Genomic DNA, 20162 nt, shown 5'->3' with positions numbered 1-20162 from the left:
CCATAAAAAAGATTTAAGTGATTATAGGAAAGTAAATTAACTCCATCATGGATTCAAAATCTGTTGTTGTGGTTTCCTTCTTTTTTAGAAAGGATTATAATTTATTCTTACGGAGTATGAAAATACATCCAATGTCTCTTAAAACTTAAATATGGACTATATTCTACCATAGAAGTGAGGTGATACAGTGAGAGAAATCATGGACCAAAGGCCCTAAGATCCAGGCTTCAGTCTTGACTCTGCTTCTGTGTACCCTCCAGATTTTAGGGGAGTCTCCTGAGCCTCTGTCTTGAGACCTTTGAGGTGTTAGAAGAGGAAAATGAGGACATGGCATAAAAATACTAAGAAATGCTAAGGACTGATTCTCAGCAGCCTCCGTGCGCTAAGCACTGAACCCAGCTGCTTTATGCATAGCGCCTCTTTTAACCTTCAAAACAAGCCTGTGAGATGGGTACTCTTAGGCCCTTAAGCAAAACTGCATTCAGTCCTTAAATACATACTGAAATGGAAATAATAATAGTTATTCTAGATGCCCATGAACAAGACATGATCCCTATCCCCATGCAGCTTTGAATTCTTGTAGGAGGATGGAAAAATAGACATGCAAACAAATTAAAAATTCTGATAGAGTGTGTTGGTGGCTACTTTAACCTAAGGTGACGGAGAATTGTCTTTCTGAGAAGGTAACATTTGCCTCAGAACAGAATAAACGAAGCAGGCTTATAAAAATCTGGGGAAGGAATACCGTGGGCAAAAAGAATACCAAATAAAAAAGACGAAGGAGGGAACAAGCTTTGCTGTGTGTTTGGCCAGGATGACCAAAGCACCATTTTACAAAGAGGATGAGATTAGGGAGGTAGGTGAGGACTTCGAGGGTCAGGGTGGATTTTATCTAATGCACTGAGATCCTAGGCAAATCTGATGTATGTTTTTTTTTGTTTGTTTTTTGTTTTTGCTGAGGAAGATTCTCCCTGAGATAACATCTGCTGCCAATCCTCCTCCTTCTTTTGCTAGAGGAAGATCAGCCCCCAGCTAACATCTGTGCCAATCTTCCTCTATTTTGTACGGGGGACACCACCATAGCACAGCTGGTGAGTGGAGTAGGTCCGCACCCGGGATCTGAACCCGCGGAACCTGAGCTGCCAAAGTGGACGCACAGAACTTTAACCACTCGGCCACGGGGCCAGGCCTCTGACGTATGTTTTATTTATTTTTTTTATTTTTTATTTTTTTTTTATTTTAATAATTTTATTTATTTATTTTTTTCCCCCAAAGCCCCAGTAGATAGTTGTATGTCATAGCTGCACATCTTTCTAGTTGCTGTATGTGGGATGCGGCCTCAGCATGGCCGGAGAAGCGGTGTGTCGGTGCGCGCCCGGGATCCGAACCCGGGTCGCCAGCAGCAGAGCGCGAGCACCTAACCGCTAAGCCGCAGGGCCAGCCCTGATGTATGTTTTAAATTAGCACTCTAGTTGCTCCTGACAAAAGGACAATGGGGGACCACAAACGATTGGATGGTAATTGCAGGATACCAGGGAAGAGACGGTGGTGGCCTGCACTGGGATGGCAGCAATAAACATCTCAAAAGAACCGGTTTTGAGATATATTTTGAAGGTAGAGGACAAAGAACTTCCTAATTCGACTCCTCAGTTTGGGGTCTAAACTACTGGCTGAAGGGTAGTGCCATTTACTGAGATGGGAAACACTGTCGAGAGAAGGTTTAAGGAGATGACAATGCACGAACATGGGATGAGACTCTTTCCATTCTTCTCAATATCTCCAGGAGAGAAGTGTGCAGCTTCGTTTAGTAGTCATCATCATCGTCATTGTCATAGTGATAACATTTGTTGAGAAATTATTATGTACCAGGCCCTATTCCTGATCTGAACCCTTAGATGTAGGTACTATCATTATGGCCATTTAACTGATGAGAGAAAATGGAGTGTTGAGATTCTTAACTTGTGCCAGGTATCAAGGCTAGTAAGTGGCAAAAGCAGGGTTTGAATTTTGAATCCAGTCTGGTTCCATTATCTTCACTCTTGACCACTTGACTGCTCAATTTCATGGTTTACTTAGCACATCCAGAATGCAACTGACTCTCATATATAACAAAAGATTATATATAGCCAGTAGACTTAGCTGACTATCAACTCCTCTGGTCTCTTAAATTAATTTTGGTCTTTAATATAATAATGTGTATTATGAATCTCTAAGAGTAATACAGGATGTATTGTATGCTGAACTTATTTGATCGAGAAATCCTTAGAGTTTGTTTTTGTTGCTTATTTGTCTGTTTTACATGACATCAGGAAGCATAATCCATAGACCCAGCTGGATCAATCCAACAGATCAGGAAATGCATGCACTGAGACAAGTGACTCGTCTAAACCCCAGGGCTAGAATATGAGTTTATGGTCCTGCTGACAGTAAATTTTGATCCCCCAAATTATCATAGAACAAGAAGAACTTAGAAATAATCTGATCTTTTTTCGTACATGGATGAGGAATCAGGGTTCAGTTTTAGTTTGCTCAGCAGCAGTATATGGTTAATGCGATACTTTATTAATCCCAAGACCATCATCTATTCATTTTTTTAGTTTTGCTTCTCTCAATATTAGGAATTCAGAGCCTAAACAGATGTCCCATCACTGCTTGGCCAGGGCCCAAGACCAAACTGCAGGTAGCAACACAGGGAAGACCTTCTAATGTCACCTCTACGATCTCTCTCTACCTCTCTCGAGCTCAAAACAGGCCTCCTTCAGAGTTCTTGCGTCACTAGGCAAATGTGCTTTCACCTGCAGAATAAATCTGAGTATTTTTATAGAACCCTCTCTTTTAAGGAAAAATAAAACACAGACTCAAAAAAGCAATATGGGAATAAGAACGAATTCAAATTATAGCCACATTGTCCTACTTTTCTAGGTAAGGCAAACAACTCAGTATTTTCCTCTTCCCATTTCCACAAACAAGACACCAGATAAATCTTTTTCCAAAGTAAAGTAAAAATAAAAAAGACACTACTGGATTTGATTCCTTAATGTCCTCCTTGAACCAGAAAATTGTTTTCTACTCGAGACTGTACTTCCTAATGTACACCTTCTGAATGATGAGAACCACCGATCTTGCTTGCAGAGTAGAGGAAAGGCTGCTAAAGAGAAGAGAGCCAAGAGGTCTGACTTGGAGTTCTCACTTTGCCACTAACTACCTGAAATACCTTAAGCAAGTCAATGAACACTAGAACATTGAAGACTATCATGGCCCTCAGATTCTAAGTCTGTATGTGTTTTGATTGAGATGACGTTAATTTTAAGAGCAAAAATCATGTGTTTAATTTAATCGCCAAAAATTGACTGAACAGTTCCCATGTGCCCAGCACTATGCTAAGAGCCAGTACACGCTAATTTCATTTCAAAAACTCTCCTATTATGTCCCGATATTATCCCAATCTCACATAGGTGAGGAAGTTGAAACCTAGACATCTTACATGAATGGTACGATTCCCTCATTTAAAGATGAGAAAACTGATTTTGAAGGACTCTGCATGCCATACCTTGCCATGGAGTTCAAATTTTATTCCATAGAGCAGATATCCACAAACTTTCTTTGTTTGCAGTACTCGGTCTCAGTAATTTTTTTCACTGAGATTCTAGGACAAAAGAAATACCTAAATAACAGTTCTCTTTGTTAAGTAGTTATATCTTTAAAAACTCAATAAATATTTATGTCCTAAAAACCTAGTAATCATTTGAAAAAAATATATACATAAATTGAAAGAAAAACTAACATGTTAATTTCATCCTTAGGTAGCCACATTACTCACCAATGGGATATGCTTGGTTGGGCACTGTATATCCTCACAGACTTTGGAGTCAGATTGGACCCTGTCACATTCCTTTCTTGTTTTAGAATGTTTTTCATGCAATACTTGCTTTTTATCACAGCAACCACTGAAAACCCAGCTTCACAAAATATGACATCATTGAAAGGAATGTAGCCAGTCTAATGTTGAAACTGAACTACCTCAAGCTGGTAAACAGGATGTTCAACAAATCTATCACTTTATTTCCACCCAACATTTAAAATATCCCATGGTACATGCGTCAGTTCACTGCAGTGCCTGGGCATCTTAGCAGAGTTTGGGGACCACAGCTCTAGCCCATGAGAAATCCTGGAAAAAACTGAAAGAGGAAGATGACATGACTCAGATGTACATTCTAAAAAGATCACCTGGCAGCTGGCAGGAGAAAAGATGGAGGTGCCAAGACTGGAGACCAAGGGAATAGTCCAAAAATGGCATCAGCGTCCCAGGAGTAAATTTTGGGTCATATTAAACCACTGTACAACTCAGAAAACAGCCTCTTTAATGAGACCATTACCCTTAATAAAAAAATTTTAAGAAAAAAGTCACTCACAAAAATACACTATCAGAGTATAAATAGGGGTGGGTGGAGGGAGAAAAGAGGATGTGGGCTCAGGTTATTTCACTGTATCCTTGTAAAATGTACATTATTTTCATTGATATAAACCATTCCTGTTACATAGTGGTGCTTAACAGGTGTTGGAATAGAGGGTTGGGGTAGATGATAAATATACAAGTAAGAGTTTTGATAAATGTACCATTGTTACGTACGATGTCAACTTAGGGAGAAGCTAAATGAATGGTATGTAGAAATCCTTTATACTATCTTTACAACTTGCCTATAAATCTAAAATTATATCTAAATAAAAATGTAAAAGTAAGAAAGACATAAACAAAAGAGGAAGGGAAGGGGAAGGAAAGAGAATTAGAAAGGTAGAGGAAGAAGGGAGAGGAAAGAGAGAAAGAAAGAAAAAGGAAGGAAGAAAGAATGGATGGAGCAGAGTGATGGAGAAACTGTTCAAATTTGCCAACTATATCATTGCTCAACTACTATTTTTAGTGTGAAATTTATGCCTCTCAGTTGTCAGAAGATATCAAAGAAACTTTCCATCTAGAAAGTTGTTGGAGTTAGCAAGCAAATCTCATCTATATGTTCTTTTCTGTTGGGTGACTTAAGACTGTATACCTTCCCCTAAAATAGTCTTGCACATATTTATAAACATAGAAACTGAAAAGAAAATTTGTGAAGAAATATAACTAGTAAAAAGCAAACTGTATGCCAATAGGACCTCGACAAAATAATTTAATAAAAAGAAATGCAAATAAAAACAACAACGACATATAAGTTTCCACCCAGAAGGTTAGAAAATATAAAAATAAAAATATTAGCTTGTACAGGCCTGAAGTGGAACATAACTAGAGGACAGTTAAGTACATAGATCAAAATATTAAACAAGAATGTCTTTTGATTCAGCAATAACACCGCAAGGAATCTACTAAAGAGACAATAGGACATTTATAAAGATGAGTATGCAAGATTGTTCACTACAGCATTGTTTAAAGTATCTAAAACTTAACTTAAATATCCACCTAAAGAGTATAGGTTTAATCAATTATGGTAAATCCATACTATATATACACAGATATCAAAAAAGAATTTGATAACTTTATACGTACTGATCTGGAAAATGTACTCAGTACACTGTGAGATTTTTCTTAAAAGCAAAATATAGAACATAAAATGATCCCATTTGGGGAGAGAATAAAAAAGTAAACTCTAGATAAGAGAAGGAAAATGGGATAAAAATCCACCAGAAGGGCTCATTTATATGGGAGAGATTTGGTAGCAGAGGTCTTTCTAGGAAAGTCTAATAAAATTAGCTAGGCAGCTGTCCCATCTGCTTCCATGTGCTATTTCCCACATATACAGAGCAAATGGAATTTCTAATTGAAAATTCTCTCTCTCTGTGCTTGGAGCTGTAACGAAGCAGGACGTCGTGGGCACTGTCCCTCATTTCACGGCTCCTAAAGATAAAAGGAACTCTATAATGGTGAAGTATTATTAGTTATAAGGCAACCAAAGGAACGGTAACTTAAATGTTTACTTTATAAAAATTGAATTTAAATATATTCTCACTGGTGGTCAAAACACACTTTCAGAATGCATGAAGCTGCAAGCTGGTTCTCGCGGCACCGTCACGGAAGCCCAGGACCGTGATGCCGACCTATTAATGGATTAGTAAATGACTTCATTGGATTCTTTCTCCATTTAGTTGTCAAGCGTATGCATTTCTTAGCTTACATAAGGTCTCTTAGTGTCTTCCTAAGATTCTATTTTGTCAAAACAGAGAGTGAGGGTGTATGTTTAAGGCTTACATTCTTAACCACAAGTTAACAATAGTCCACCTTTTCAACTCAGTAGAGTCACAATGACTGCCTGAATAATGAACACAGCAAGGCCTTGTTTTTTTCATATGTTTGTTTTTAAAGATGATATCGGTTTAAAAGCTCAAATAGAATTCTAAGTCAGGAATTTTCTCACATTTCCCAATTTATAAATCCTTAACTCAGATCATTCTTTACAACAAAGAACTTCATTAACAAGAAAAGCCTTGACAGGGGCCGGCATAGTGGTGCAAGTGGTTAAGTGCGTGCGCTCCTCTGCGGCGGCCTGGGGTTCGTTGATTCGGATCCTGGGCGCGCACCAACGCACTGCTTGGCAAGCCATGCTGTGGCTGCGTCCCATATAAAGTGGAGGAAGATGGGCATGGAAGTTAGCCCAGGGCCAGTCTTCCTCAGCAAAAAAAGAGGAGGATTGGCAGATGTTAGCACAGGGCTGATCTCACCAAAAAAAAAAAAAAAGAAAAGCCTTGACAGATTTTTTTCTAAATTGCATAAGGAATTCCTAGATGATATAGTTCAAAGATCATTTTTTTCTTATGAAATAGAAAGAAAGAAAAGAACCTAAAGCCAATGATGTCTCCAAAAGATACGCAGGATTTCAGAGCTTCGAAGGATACCTGCCCCCGACTCGTGTTCTTGGGACCAGATTGGACCCTCAATAAAGCCTTAAGTAGCAACTTGAAATTCAATTTAATGTGATTAATACATATTCAATAGCTAATCTGTACCAAATTCCACACTATCACACTGGGAGGCTCCATTTTACCATGCTTTCATTCCATCACCATCAAAGGAATACGTAAAGGGCACTTCCTACACATACAACACTTTAAAGTATAAAAAGAAATATAGCGGGGGCCAGCCTGGTGGTGTAGTGGTTAAGTTCGTGCACTCCATTTCAAGAGCCCGGGGTTCGGCGGTTCGGATCTTGGGCATGGACCTACTCACCGCTTATCAAGCCATACTGAGGTGGTGTCCCACATAGAGCAACTAGAACGATGCACAACTATGACATACAACTATCTACTGGGGCTTTGGGGAGGAAAAAAGGAGGAAGATTGGCCACAGACGTTAGTTTAGGCCCAATCTTCCTCAAAAAAAAAAAAAAGACCACATTCTAAAAAAAAGAAGAAATATAGGAAAACAGCATACCTGCCCTCAGGGCAAGCTTTGCCAAAAAATTGTTTTAATTTAGTGTTGATATCTGATTACATGTAAGAGATCATGTCTTACTCATCTTTGTCTTCTGAGCAAGGGAAAACATACTTTATAAACTAATGCTTTGTATGTTGATCAATGTTATTCCCAAATCCCAAGAGTTCCGGAATTTTTGCCAAACTACTGTGTTCAATTGTTGTCAAAATCACTTACTTATACCCAGTTTCAAAGTCACATACTGAGTCAATATATAAGTCAGGCTAAATGTTTATATTTTATGGCAAAACATAATGTTACAAAAATATGTTCATAATCAATTACTTTCTGATTATATGGTTAACTTTTTTCTATGAATGACTATCTTTTTAAAATATTACCTTATCCAAATGTCACCTGCTGCTCATCTGATGGAGAGAAAGACTATAAAAAGACGATTTTTCTGTTGGCCATTGGGGTGTAGAGGAGAGACCTAGTTTTTAATTCTAGCTTGGCCGCATGCTAGTTGCTTCATTATAAAGTGGTTCATCATGATAAGAACTACCGACCTAATAGGTAATAAATAAATCATATACATATGAGCTAGTAGTGTGGTACCTGGCATATAGTAGATGCTTCATAAACATGAAACTCCTTTATTTTTCTGTGGAACCATCGATTTGCCATCAAGGGGTTTTCTCAATAGGAAATCTGATCAATTATTTTCCCTCCCGATTCTGCATTGAAAGAACTTTATTGAAATAGCTTTTGTGTTAATGCCTCTCTTTATTCTGAGAGATTAGATAATTGTCATAGCTTTGGGAATAATAAACTCCAAATGTCTATATAAAACAAACAGAAAAAATGTACAATTTAGTGTCACAAATCAACTCCTACGTGGTAGGCTTTTAAACTGCTTTCTATAATAACTATAGTTTTTGAAATCTACACAGTTAAAAAACAAACTGGGTTCCAAGTCAAGATGGCGGCGTAAGCAGACTCTGAACTCACCTCCTCCCACGGACACAGCCAATTTACAACTACTTGTGGAAAAATTACCCCTGAGACAGAACTGAAAACTGGATAAGAGGAACTCCTGCAACAAAGGACAATCCTAACAGAGGTGGAAGAGGCAGAAACTCCCTTCTGGAGAGGAAAAATGCCACCTTCACAAGCCGCCAGCTTCATGGCCACCCGGGAGCAGCCCATAGGTCTGCAGCCACCCCTGGAGGAGTGTGGCCCTGAGCCAGGGAGCGGCCCCGCTGTGGGCATTTTGTGGACCCAGCACAATCGAGACCAGCGGCATAATATCTGACTTTGCCTGCTACTAAAGCATTGGGGAGTACCCCCAGAAAAGCTGGTTCACAAAGAAATTAAAAGCGTCTCTTAAAGGGCCCACGCACAAACTTACCCGGTTCAGAAAGCAACCTAAAATCACCAGAAAGAAAGGTGCACAGTGCTTTGGTGAAAAGAGACTCACCCGATAGGCTCTGAGTGCATCTCAGTGAGAGGTGAGACCTCTCCAAGGACTGGGAGAGTGGCGGCAGCCATTGTTGTGGCCTGGTGTGGGCGTGCTGACACAGACGCCACTGGAGTTCTCCCTGGGGCCTGCTAGCCCAGGTCCGCCCCACCCACTAGAGCAGTAATTTAATCCAGCTCAGCCAGGGCAGGCAGCCCACCCTAGAGACCGGCCCCACCCAACAACAAGCCCTCAGGCAACTTGTGGGCCTGCATAGATTAGTGACTGGATTCTCTGCAGCCTGGCAACTGAGCCGACTTCAGTGGGGCAGGGCGTGCACAAGGAGCCGGGTGGAGAGTGTGGGGCGGTGGTGGAGTGTGTGGGGCTCCCACCGTGGAGAGACTGAGTCCACTTCAGGAGGTCAGGGCATGCACACGGGGCAGGACTGTGTTGACTGTGTGTGTGGACCTGTGGGCAGCGGGGCTTGTCAGCTGCAGAAGACTTGTGCTTCTCAAAGACCCACATAGGGGTTTGCCCCAACTTCAAAAGCCTGAAACAATTGGGTGCTCCCGTGCGTGAGGCCAGCCGCACCCAGCTGCAATCCTCAGAGAGCTGACTAGACCTAAAGGCTAGAGGCTTATAGCAACTGTAAGGCCCTGAGCCTAACAACCTGCGACGCTGGGGGCCTACTCACTTAAAAGAAAAACTGAAACACAAATGTGGTATTAGAACTTACAGCCAACTGTGCTGGGGCTCCCCACACCTGATAAAGAGACTGAAGGGCCCACAACAACTACAGGCAGCTGAGCATTACAACAGCTGGCCAGGAGCATAACTTGGCATCCCTGGGCACCTACAGGGAGAGCAAACACCACAACAGAAGGACACACATGGCCCACATAGGTGTCACCCCTGGAATATTGAGAACTGAGGGAAGCACACTGCAGGCCTCCTAAGGCATCACTTATATAAGGTAACCTATCCAAGAGCAGGAGACGTAGCTGACCTACCTAATATGTAGACACAAGCACAGGGAAAGAGGCAAAATGAGGAGGCAAAGGAATACATTCCAAGTAAGGGAACAGGACAAAACTCCAGAAAAGGAACTAAGTGAAACAGAAATGAGGAACCTACCCAACAGAGAGTTCAAACAAAGAGTGTTAAGGATGCTCACTGATCTGGGGAGAAGAATAGATGAACTCAGTGAGAATGTCAACAAAGAAATGGAAGATATAAAAAAGAACCAATGAGAAATGAAGAATACAATACTGGAAATGAAAAATTCACTAGAGGGACTCAAAAGCAGAGTAGAGGATACAGAAGAATGGATCTGTGAGCTGGACGAAAGACTAGAAGAAATTACCCAAGGTGAACAGGTAAAAGAGAAAAGAATTAAAAAGAGTGAGGACAATTTAAGGGACCTCTGGGACAACATCAAGCGCACTAACATCCATGTTATAGGTGTCCTGGGAGGAGAAGAGGGAGACAAAGGGGCAGAGAATCTATTTCAAGAAGTAATAGATGAAAACTTCCCTAACCTAAGGAAGGAAACAGACATCCAGGTATAGGAAGCACAGAGAGCCCCAAACAAGATAAACCCAAAGAGGCCCACACCAAGACACGTCATAATCAAAATGTCCAGAATTAAAGATAAAGAGAGAATCCTAAAAGCCGCAAGAGAAAGACAAGTTACATACAAAGGAAACCCCATAAGGCTATCAGCTGACTTCTCAGCAGAAACCTTACAGGCTAGAAGAGAGTGCCACGATATATTTAAAGTGTTAAAAGGAAAAAACTTACAGCCAAGAATACTCTACCCAGCAAGGTTATCATTCAAATGGAAGGAGAGATCAAAAATTTCCCAGACAAGCAAAAATTAAAGGAGTTTGTCACCAAGAAACCAGTGCTACAAGAAATTTTAAAGGGACGATTTAAGGGGAAAAAAAGAAGACTACAAATAGGAAAAATTATCTATTTCCATGATAAGAGGGTAATGGATACAAATGCACAAAAAAGAGGTTAGATATGATATCAAAAACATAAAAGGAGGGAGGAGGGGAGTTAAAGAGTAGAGCTTTCAGATAGAGGTCAAACTAAAGAGACCATCAATTCTGTATAGAAGGAGAAAGAAACAGAGAAGGACTACTAAAACACTGAGAAAAACAAAAGTTAAAAAATGGCAGTAAGTATAAACGTCAATGGACTAAATGCTCCAATTAAAAGGCATAGGGTGGCTGATGGGATAAAACAACAAGACCCATATATATGCTGCATACAAGAGACACACTTCAGACCTAAAGACACGCACAAACTGAAAGTGAAGGGATGGAAAAAGATACTCCACACAAATGGCAATCAAAAGAAAGCTGGGGTAGCAATACTCATATCAGACAAAATAGACTTTAAAACAAAAACTGTAAAAAGAGACAAAGAAGGGCATTACATAATGATCAAGGGAACAATCCAACAAGAGGATATGACACTTGTAAATATCTACCCACCAAATGTAGGTGCACCTAAATATATAAAGCAATTATTAACAGACATAAAAAGAGAAATAGTAACACAATAATAGTAGGGGACTTTAACACTCCACTTAAACCAACGGATTGATCATCCAAACAGAAGATCAATAAGCAAAGATTGGCCTTAAATGACACACTAGAACAGATGGCCCTAGCAGATACATATAGAGCATTCCATCCAAAAACCGAAGAATACACGTTCTTTTCAAATGCACATGGAACATTCTCCAGGATTGATCACATATTAGGCCACAAAACAAGTCTCCATAAATTTAAGAAGATTGAAATAATACCAAGCATCTTTTCTGACCACAACAGTATGAAACTAGAAATCAACTATAGGAAGAAAATCAGAAAAGCCACAAATATGTGGAGATTAAACAAAATGCTACTGAACAATGACTGGGTCAATGAAGAAATCAACAAAGACCTGGAGACAAATGAAAATGAAAATATGACATGCCAGAATTTATGAGATACAGCAATAAACTTCTAAGACGGATGTTTATAGCAATACAGGCCTATCTCAACAAACAAGAAAAATCTCAAATAAACAATCTAACAATGCACCTAAAGGAACTGGAAAAAGAAGAACAAACAAAGCCCAAAATCAGTAGAAGAAGGGAAATAATAAAAATCAGAGCAGAAATAAATGAAATAGAGACAAAAAACAATGGAAAAAACTAATAAAACCAAGAGCTGGTTCTTTGAAAAGATCAACAAAATAGACAAACCTTTAGCTAGACTCACCAAGAAAAAAAGAGAGAAGGCACAAATAAGTAAAATCAGAAATGAAAGAGGAGAAATTACAAGAGACACCTCAGAAATACAAGATTATAAGAGAATACTATGAAAAGCTATATGCCAACAAATTTGACAATCTGGAAGAAATGGATAAATTCTTAGAATCATACAACCTTCCAAAACTAGATCAAGAAGAAATAGAGAATTTGAATAGACCAATCGCCAGTAAGGAGATCGAAACAGTAATCAAAAACCTCCCCCAAAATAAAAGTCCAGGACCAGACGGCCTCCCTGGTGAATTCCACCAAACATTCAAAGAAGACTTAATATCTATCCTTCTCAAACTCTTCCAAAAAATTGAGGGGGGGGGGAGCTCCCTAACTCATCCTATGAAGACGACATTACCCTGCAACCAAAACCAAAGACAACACAAAAAAAGAAAATTACAGGCCAATATCACTGATGAACATTGATGCAAAAATCCTCAACAAAATACTAGCAAATCGCATACAACAATACATTAAAAAGATTATACACCATGATTAAGTGGGATTTATTCCACGTATGCAGGGATGGTCCAACATTCGCAAATCAATCAACATAATACACCACATTAATAAAATGAAGAATAAAAACCACATGATCATTTCAATAGATGCAGAGAAAGCATTTGACAAGATACAGCATCCATTTATGATAAAAACTCTGAATAAAATAGGTATAGAAGGAAAGTACCTCAACATAATAAAGGCCATATATGACAAACCCACAGATAATATCATGCTCAATGGTGAAAAACTGAAAGCTATCCCTCTAAGAACAGGAACCAGACAAGGATGCCCACTCTCACCACTCCTATTTAACATAGTACTGGAAGTCCTAGCCAGAGCAATCAGGCAACAAAAAGAAATAAAAGGAATCCAAATTGGAAAGAAAGAAGTGAAACTCGCACTATTTGCAGATGACATGATTTTATACATAGGAAACCCTAAAGAATCCACCAAAGTAATAAACGAATACGGTAAAGTTGCAGGATACAAAATCAACATACAAGAATCAGTTGCATTTCTATACACTAACAACGAAGTAGCAGAAAGAGAAATTAAGAATACAATCCCATTTACAACTGCAACAAAAAGAATAAAATACCTAGGAATAAACTTTACCAAAGAGGTGAAAGATCTGTACACTGAAAACTATAAAACATTGCTGAAAGAAATTGAAGAAGATACAAAGAAATGGAAAGATATTCCATGCTCTTGGATTGGAAAAACTAACATAGTTAAGATGTCCATACTTCCTAAAGCAATCTATAGATTCAATGCAATCCCTATCAAAGTTCCAATAATATTTTTCACAGAAATAGAACAAAGAATCCTAAAATTTATATGGAACAACAAAAGACCCCGAATAGCTAAAGGAATCCTGAGAAAAAAGAACAAAGCTGGAGGTATCACGCTACCTGATTTCAAAATATACTACAAAGCTATAGTAACCAAAACAGCATGGTACCAACACAAAAACAGACACACAAATCAATGGAATAGAATCTAAAGCCCAGAAATAAACCCACACATCTATGGACAGCTAATCATCGACAAAGGAGCCAAGAACATACAATGGAGAAATGAAAGTCTCTTTAACAAATGGTGTTGGGAAAACTGGATAGCCACATGCAAAAAAATGAAAGTAGACCCTTACCTTACACCATACACAAAAATTAACTCCAAGTGGATTAAAGACTTGAATGTAAGACCTGAAACTGAAACTTCTAGAAGAAAACATAGGCAGTACGCTCTTCGACATCGGTCTTAGCAATATACTTTCAAGCACCATGTCTGACCGGGCAAGAGAAACAATAGAAAAAAGAAACAAATGGGACTACATCAAACTAAAAAGCTTCTGCACAGCAAAGGAAACCATCAACAAAACGAAAGGTCAACCTAACAATTGGGAGAAGATATTTGCAAACCATACATCTGATAAGGGGTTAATCTCCAAAATATATAAAGAACTCATGCATCTCAACAACAAAAAACTAACAACCCAATGAAAAAATGGGCAAAAGACCTAAACAGACATTTCTCCAAAGAAGATATCCAGATGGCCAACAGACACATGAAAAGATGTTCAAAATCATTAACTATCAGGGAAATGCAAATCAAAACTACAATGCAATATCACCTCACGGCCGTCAGAATGGCTATAATTAACAAGACAGGAAACACCATGTGTCGGAGAGGATGTGAAGAGAAGGGAACTCTCATACACTGCTGGTGGGAGTGCAAACTGGTGCAGCCACTATGGAAAACAGTATGGAGATTCCTCAAAACATTAAGGATAGAACTACCAAATGATCCAGCTATTCCACTGCGGGGTATTTATCCAAAGAACTTGAAAACACCAATGCGTAAAGATACACACACCCCTGTGTTCATTGCAGCGTTATTCACAATAGCCAAGACTTGGAGGCAACCTAAGTGCCCATCAAGGGACGAATGGATAAAGAAGCTGTGGTATATATACACAATGGAATACTACTCAGCCATAAGAAACGATGAAATCCAGCCATTTGTGACAACATGGATGGACATTGAGGGTATTATGAAAAGTGAAATAAATCAGAGGGAGAAGGTCAAATACCGTATGATTTCCCTCATTAAATAGTAGATAATAACAACAATAAACAAACACATAGAGACAGAGATTGTATCGGTGGTTACCAGAGCGGAAGGGGGGAGGGTGGAGGGCGAAAGGGATAATTGGTCACATGTGTGTGGTGATGGGTTGTAATTAGTATTTGGGTGGTGAACATGATGTAATCTACGCAGAAATAGAAGTATAATGATGTACACCTGAAATTTATACAATGTTATAAACCAATGTTACTGCAATAAACAAAAAATTAAAAAAAAAATAAAAACATAAAAAAAAACTGGAGTTATTTAAATCACACAGTTAGAATAAAGGTCACTGCAGATACTCTTCCATATGTCTGGGATCAGAGAAATTTGCCCATAAATATTAGTAAATATTCTATGCAGTCTCATTACCTACTATTTTATGATCAAATTGAAAGGCCAAGAGACTAGTTGAGTAAGTAGGGCTATCTAATTTATATGAAAGTCCAAAAACCACCAAAATATTCTACGGAACAATACTGGACAAAACCATTATACAAGATCTGTAACATGTAAGCTTATCTGAAGTCATAATATCAAATAATTCTGAAATATTTGACATAATTGCATTTTTTAATTCTTGCTAACCCCTAGTCCATACCCCTTGAGGTGGCTTGTGCCCTAGCTCATATCTGGGGCTCTTAGACGAGAATACCCGGCTGCTACAGAGAAGATGAAATAGATGTGTGCCTAGTGCCTGAACTTTGAGTAAATCTGGTTTCCTCACCCACCTGGGCCAGAGGGAGCCCAGAGCACACCCTGAACACTCCATCCCATTCCACCTCACCCACCTCTCTCAAAAGGAGGAAAGGGAAGGAGGACAGGAGAAAGTGATCCTGGACACATTGTCTTATATAAAGACTAAATTGTACAATGAAAGAAAATGAATTCCTTTGGAAAAGTAAGACAAAGTTTATTCTCCCTGACCATCAACAGAAATGGGAGCTCATTACCAAATTGAGTGCAATTACAGAAAACAAAGTCAAATTTCTGAATGTCTGCACCCTACAGTGTAAATTCTAATAGATTACAGTGTTTTTCTAGATGTTAGCTTTTGAACACAGAGAAGAGAGAAGTAGAAACACTCAAGAAGAATCTAAAGGTAGAGAAGTAGAGAACTGGCAAGAAATGGGAGTGGGCTCAAATAAAAGATGTGGGGGTCATCCTCATCTCGGCAGTCATAATCCAGTGCATTGCTTGGCATGTCACTGCTTTTAAGTTTTTAGCTCATTAGCGAGAAGAGTTGAGCTCTGTGAGGGGGAGAGGAGAGGAACGGGCAATCCTGGAGGAGAAAACTCAGCCCTTACCTCGAGTTAGGCAAAACTAAATCTAAGAGCCTCACTTGTTTCACTAGCTTATTAAAATATACAGATACAGAAAATTAAATTCTATTATTAAGACCTCAAGAGAAAAGGTAGAATATAAAGGTTTTCATGTTATTTTAAATAGGGTTTTAACAGAAATACTTAAGGAAAATAAAACTACGCTTTATGTTCATTATAGTGTAATGATTATTCAAAATTTGCTTCTGTGAATTATAAAAACCAAAAAACAAAATGCTCTCAGACCTATACAAAAACACATGTATAAACACAGCTGTGAACACTGAGACACACACATCTTAGGGACCAATGTAGAAAATTCCTAACTTGAAGAAACTGCACACATAATTGATGCAACAAACTGAGCTTAATATACTTTGTCTACACAGCTATACAGAGAGTTATATAATGATATCATATAGTTCTACAGTTACATGGTAGCCTTGTTAAATTAATACATCAAGATAAGAGTAATTAGAGTTTTCCAGGTGTGGGGTTTTTTTTTTTTTTTTTTTGGTGAGGAAGATCAGCCCTGAGCTAACATCCGATGCCAATCCTCTTCTTTTTTGCTGAGGAAGACTGGCCCTGGGCTAACATCCATGCCCATCTTCTTCTACTTTATATGGGACGCCGCCACAGCATGGCTTCACAAGCGGTGGGTGGGTGCGCCCCAGGACCGAGACCGGAACCAGCGAACCCGGGGCCGCCACAGTGGAGCACACTCACTTAACCGCTGTGTCACCGGGCCAGCCCCTCCAGGTGAAATTTTAATTTTGGTTTTGTTTTTCACATGGACTTTATTTCTTCCAAACTAGTGCCCGATTTGAAAAGGTGCAGTAGCCTGCTGTGTGTACCCAGCTCATTCCAGGGAGGGTAAAGTTCCAAAACCAGTCCAGTGAGATGAGAACTCTGTGTTGCAAGGACTGGCTTCAACTGTAAATAAGCACAGTGTCAGAAGGCATCAGCCACATGATAATTAGAATAAAGATTTACAAACTTCAAAGACATTCAACCTAGTTTTTATTGTGAAGTTAATCTTCTACTTAAATCAAGTTCCATTTTTAATTAAACCTAAATTAATTATTCCCAAGACTCCGTATTGAAAAGAGTGCCTAATAGACATATCACGCCACCACGTAAATATGAAATATAGTATTAAAAATTAGGTCAGCAATTGTATTTGCAAAAGTTATTTTTTAGACCAGGGATATAGCCTGAAATGTTCTCTCTTGAGGCATACTTAATACTTCAGAATAAAGTACAAAAGTAATGTAGACATGTAGTAAATCCACATGTGGACAGAATGGAGTTAGATGTGATTTGCTTGGTTCGGTTCTGTGGCTTGCGTGAATCTCTAGTTTTGATCATATCTCCTCTACCCACATATAGGATTCCAAAAACTTCTAGGACACCATCATCACAACAAAAATAGCTTTCACTTATAGAGCACCTTTCAGCAAGCACTACACTGGGGACTTGGCCTTCCTTATTTCATTTGATCCTTGCACTAGGATTGTGAGACAGAGATTATTCTCCCATTTTATAGATTAAAAAAATGAGGCTGGCAAAGACCAAGTAATTTGCCCAAACCTATTCAGCTAGTAATGAGAAGACAGGTATGTCTGTGAAGGCCTTGCTTTTCTCATCACACATCATAGCAAGAGAGGCATGGACATTTGGTACAGCAAGAAAGCAATCTATATATATGTTTTAAAAGCTTTAATTATAATTAAAATACATTCAGAATACTGCAGGATCAGAAGATAGGCCAAGAACCAAGACTTGAACTACTGCAATTCACTGAGCTGAAGGATGATTGTCAGACATTTTGGTAAAAATAACCTTTCCAGTAATGGCAAGCCGCATAAAATGATGACTGAATTTATCATAGGAGGGGAGTGTAATGCAGAAAACTGCCCACATAGATCTAATTTATTTTAGGCCTGCTGATGCTGTGGTTGCTATTTTTCTCCAATTTAAGGGTCTGGTAAATAAAATTACCAGAAAAATGTAGTGAAAATAGCAAAGATGGAGCTCTTTGAAGCTGACTGATATAGCTAAAAGTGGCTAAAATGACAACTTTTGATACAAATATTATAGTTTTATTTATACAAAATTAAATTGCCATATAATTTAATGGACTGCTATGTAACTAAGAGCACAACTCCCCACAATACTTTAGTCTGTAAAGAAAAGTTCATGGTGGATTTAAGGGTTATTATCTAGCCTGCTAGGGAAGCCCAGGTTAACAAAGTAACAAACAGCTGAGCTCAGAGAAAAGGCAAACCCTGCCCACAGGAGTCATGCTATCTGGAGTTGCACAGTGTAATCATCAAAAGCAGTGGTCTTCAAAGTGTGGGCCCAGAACCAGCAGCAATAGCATCACCTGCCAACTTACTAGAAATGCAAATTCTTAGGCCCCCAACCCAGACCTGCTCAATCATAAACTCGAGAGGTGGGACCGGGCAATCTCCAACGAGCTTTCCAGCTGATTCTGACACGGGCCAAATTTTGAGAAGCACTGATCTAGGGAGATTTTAAAATATAACAGTGCCAGTCTCTACCCCTGGAAGAACAGATTTAATTAGTCTGGGGTGGGATCCAGGCATTCCCCCACCACCACCAAGTTGCCTAGGAGATTCAAATGTCTCAGCCAGAGTTGAGAACCACTAGCCTATTTCTTTTAAGATTTATTCCAAATGGTACTAGTACATAGTATCCCTTCCAGAAAACAATACAGAAAAAAATACGTGATTGGGGGCTGCCCCATGGCTTAGTGGTTAAGTGCACGCGCTCCGCTTCTGGCGGCCCGGGTTCGGATCCCGGGCGCGCACTGACGCACCGCTTCTCCGGCCATGCTGCGGCCGCGTCCCACATACAGCAACTAGAAGGATGTGCAGCTATGACATACAACCATCTACTGGGGCTTTGGCGGAAAAATAAATAAATAAAATTATAGAAGAGTTTCTTCTTCTAAAAAAAAAAAAAAAAAACACGTGGTTGAATTGAATATACTAATGCTTTCCCTCTCTCAGTATTCTGACCTGCAGAGAGTTCAATGACTGGGTCCATGCCTGACAAATGGCAGCTCCCGTAACCAACATCATAATCACAAAGAAATCATAAGGAGATTCCAGGATGTGCCTCATGATTCAACTATCTTAGATAATAACATCATATCTATAAAGACATAAGGAAAAGACAGACACCAAACTTGCAACCAAACAATCCAAGCACCTGTGTTTGGGCTATATGAGGTATGGGCTCTGGGGTCCACCTGCCAACATGCCAGGAGATCTGGAAGTGCAGAAATAGCTTCCACTGAGTGCCACAGAAAACTTATAGGAAAAGGATTTCACGTGGCTCCTAAAACTGCTAATTAATAGAACCCAAAGGTTAGTGCCGGCCCTATGAAGAAGTACCTTATAACTTTTATTCAGCATTTATGTTTTACTTTATTCTAAGAAGCACTCTAACAAACACACTGAAAGAGTACTATTTCCCACTAATTCAGAGACAAAGGGTACAAAAACAGATCAGTAGGGAAATAAGAATTAAAGATTGAAGACATGAGGATTCAAAATGTGGTTCCCAGCAATCAGCACCACCTAAGAACTTGTTAGAAATGCAAATTCTCAGGTCCCATTCCACACCAATGGATCAGAAGGCTGAGGGGTGGGGGTGGGGCAGCAATCTGTTTTAATAAACCTGCCAGGTGATTCTAATGGGCCCTGAAGTTTGAGAACAACTGCTTTTTAGATGTGACATTCTATCTTTTGTCTAGCCTGCTAAAGAAGAACATATTTTTCTCCCCAAGAACCAACCTGTTGAAAGGTTATATCATAGATTAAGTGAGCTGCTTAGGTCATGGAGCTAACAAGAGGCAGACATGGTTTCCACACCAACAAGCCATGTACGAGTCTGTTGGGGAAGAGGGAGAGTCCCCCTCCGCCCTTTCCCTTAAGGTTCTTATGGCTGGCCAAATAATTAAAAGACAGATTAGCAGGAGAAAATAATACCAAGTCTAATAAAATG

General features: G+C 39.3%; 1 protein-coding gene across 6 annotated transcripts in view; it reads right to left on the bottom strand.

Annotated features, from left to right (window-relative positions):
• TRPM3 (transient receptor potential cation channel subfamily M member 3) overlaps positions 1–20162 on the bottom strand; it is an 806860-nt gene that overhangs the window by 665604 nt on the left and 121094 nt on the right. The gene's annotated exons all lie outside the window — the stretch shown is intronic.

Source organism: Ceratotherium simum, chromosome 20 (assembly GCF_057802395.1).
Source record: "Ceratotherium simum simum isolate JZ-2026a chromosome 20, ASM5780239v1, whole genome shotgun sequence".
NCBI lineage: Eukaryota > Metazoa > Chordata > Mammalia > Perissodactyla > Rhinocerotidae > Ceratotherium > Ceratotherium simum.
The sequence above is the reverse complement of the archived record's forward strand: the minus strand, read 5'-3'. Positions and strand labels throughout refer to the sequence as shown.